Raw genomic sequence first — 3,046 nt, 5'->3', positions numbered from 1 at the left:
TCAGTTAACTAGGTTTTTTTCCCCCAATTACCTAAAACTTTTCCTGCTTTGGGGTTCATACCATCCCACATAAGGTGGCTACACACAGGATTCTCTACACTATATATAGTCACTGCACATAGTTGCGTTCATTGATTTTTTTGGTTGGCACCTTTATTTTTTTTTACTTTTATTTTTTTTCTTTTCTTCTTTTTTCATTCTCTTTTTATTTTTTTCTCCCCTTCCCTGTTATCTCAGGTTGGCATCTTTAGAAATGCAGCATACTTCCAATTTCACAACTTTGATATAGGAACTACTTGGATCCCTGCAGTGTTAACACACTCCGAAAACTTGCTACTCAAAGTGTGGCCCACGACCAGCCCCAGCAGCAGCATGGGGTTGCAATTAGAAATGGTGACTCTGTAACCATAGAGCCTAGTAAAAGAAAAAAAAGAAAAGAAGAAATGGAGACTTTCAGCCCGGGTGACACAGCGAGACCCTGTCTCTTCAAAAATATAAAAAAATTAGCCAGGCATGGTGATGTGTACCTGTAGCCCCAGCTACGTGAGAGGCTTAGGCGGGAGGATAGCTTGAGCCCTGGAGTTCGAAGCTGTGGTGAGCTATGATCATGCGACTGCACTTCAGCCTGGGTGACAGAGCAAGATTCTGTCTCTGAAAAAAAAAAAGAGAGAGAAATGGAGACTCTTAGGCCTCTCTCCAGCCCTACCAAATCACAATTTGCATTTTAACAAGATCCATAGGTGGTTCTTATAAACATTAATCTTTGAGAAGCACTACTCACTGCTGAAAAAAAATACTTGAACAAGTTGTGGTTTCTTGCTGATGACTTTAGCAGTAACAAAATTTGGAGGCATTGTAATACAACTGTGAAATCATGGTTTCAAGAGTCAGAACCTGAGGTCCACTCCCCAAAACAGTGTGACCTTCAGCAAGTCCCTTAACATTTCTAATGTAGGTTTTTATTTCACAAGATTAACAGAACAAAAAGACATAATGTAAAAAATGTCTATGATGGTGCCTATCACATAGTTGTTCAATAAATGTTGGTTTACTTTTTTTTCCTTTCTCATGCCTTCCCTAGAGAGAATAAAATAACTTTTCCCCCATTATTCAACTGTATAGAAAAGAGTTTTTTATAAATCTGTGAGAAATGTCATGTATTAAAATGATTAACAGTTGTTCATGAGGTGAAATACACCTATTCACCTAAAATTCCACCTTCATGGAAATAAAAGTTTCCATGAAGGATGAAATACAGTGTATAATACAAGAGACATACAAAAAAAATTTAGATTAAAACAAAAGTTAAAATAATTAGGCAGAGCCAAAGAGTTCAAGGCTGTAGTGAACTATGATGGCACCACTGCACTCCAGCCTGGGTGATAGATCGGACCCTATCTCTAAAAACATTAAAATAAAATAATTAGGCTGGGTGCAGTGGCTCTCGCCTGTAATCCTAGCACTTTAGGAGGCCAAGGTGGAGGGATAGCTTGACCCCAGGAGTAAGAGACCAGCCTGAGCAACATAGTAAAACCCTGTCTCTACAAAAAAAAAAAAAAGTCAGAAATCTAAATAAGAAAATCACTTTTTTGAGTGATAAAAATTAAAAAAAAAAAAAAAGAAAGAAAGAAAGAAAGAAAAACTAGCCAGGCATGGTGGCACAGGCCTGTAGTCCCAGCTACTTGGGAGGCTGAAGCGGGAGGATTGCTTTAGCCCAGGTGTTTGAGGTTGCAGTGAGCTATGATGACGCCTCTGTACTCTAGCCCTGGGGACAACCCTCTGTCTCAAAAAAAAAAAAAAAAAAAGAAGTTAAAATAATTAAAAGTCGAGTAGGAAAAGACGTCTACTATGTAACTTAACACAGTTACTATAGGTGAGTTTGAAATGTAATACTGAGCTTCCTAATCACTCAAGCTAAAAGGAGAATTCAGTAAACTACATAAAGAAATTATTCCAGAGACAATTTTCTTCATACTAAGTTCCAAAAGGAACGCATTGTCTATGGCCATACCACCCTGAATGCGCCCGATCTCATCCGAAAGGAACATATTGCATGAGTCCTTGTCCAAGGTATATCAAATATTTTAGTGGGATATATTTTAATGGTTTAATTGAAAGTAGTTTTTAACATCATAAAAATGTGACTTTAAGAAGTCTCTGTTTTTTTATACTATTAATGCTAGACTAGGGACAGAACGAGGGAACGCCACGGAGGCAGGCCGGAGCCGCTGCCGTCGCCAGGGCCGGCGGTAGCCAGCGTGAGCTCGCCCGCCAGAATATGAAAAAGCAGAGCGACTGGGCTAAGGGAAAACGCCGTGATGAAGGGCTTTCCGCTGCCGCCCGCAAGCAGAGGGACTCGAGATCATGCAGCAGAAGCAGAAAAAGGCAAACGAGAAGAAGGAGGAGCCCAAGCAGCTTTGTGGTTTCCTGTCCAACCCTCTTGCCTGTGTGCCTGGAGCCAGTCCCACCACGCTCGCGTTTCCTCCTGTAGTGCTCACAGGTCCCAGCACCCATGGCATTCCCTTTGCCCTGAGTCTGCAGAGGGTCCCTTTCGTGCTTCCTTCCCCTCAGGTAGCCTCTCTCCCCCTGGGCCACTCCTGGGGGTGAGGGGGTTACCCCTTCCCAGTGTTTTTTATTTTTGTGGGGCTCACCCCAAAGTATTAAAGGTAGCTTTGTAAAAAAAAAAAAAATAGTAGACTAAATACAGATGGAATATAGGCTGAAATTTTCTCCTTGCATTACTAAAAAACAGCAGAAACTGAAAGAAAATTGTTTAAGCTCCCTAGAAATGGATTATCTCTAATCCTTAGAAAATTTAACTTACATAATCAAAGGAATATGTTATGTATCAGTTATGAACACGGTAAAACTTCAGCCTGAATTATTCTAACCTGTAGAGAGAGCATATAGAAAACTGGAAGGAAACATTTTTTTGCTACCTACCAAAAGGAACCACCTCTTCACTAGCCTATAAATAGTATCAACTTGCTCTTCCCACTAGGTTCATTCCTCGTAAAATAAATGAAGGTACATTAAAAAAAAAAAA

At 40.2% G+C, this 3,046-nt stretch overlaps 1 pseudogene across 1 annotated transcript; it reads left to right on the top strand.

Annotated features, from left to right (window-relative positions):
• The first annotated feature begins 2,195 nt into the window (after positions 1-2,195).
• LOC105815918 lies at positions 2,196-2,678 on the top strand (annotated as a pseudogene). Its single transcript, XR_001137768.1, has one exon. The product of XR_001137768.1 is annotated as an uncharacterized LOC105815918 (transcript).
• The last annotated feature ends 368 nt before the right edge of the window (positions 2,679-3,046 follow it).

The sequence above is a fragment of the Propithecus coquereli genome, unplaced genomic scaffold (genome assembly GCF_000956105.1).
Source record: "Propithecus coquereli isolate 6110/MARCELLA unplaced genomic scaffold, Pcoq_1.0 Scaffold35, whole genome shotgun sequence".
Classification (NCBI taxonomy): Eukaryota; Metazoa; Chordata; class Mammalia; order Primates; family Indriidae; genus Propithecus; species Propithecus coquereli.
This window is presented reverse-complemented; position numbering and strand designations above follow the sequence as displayed.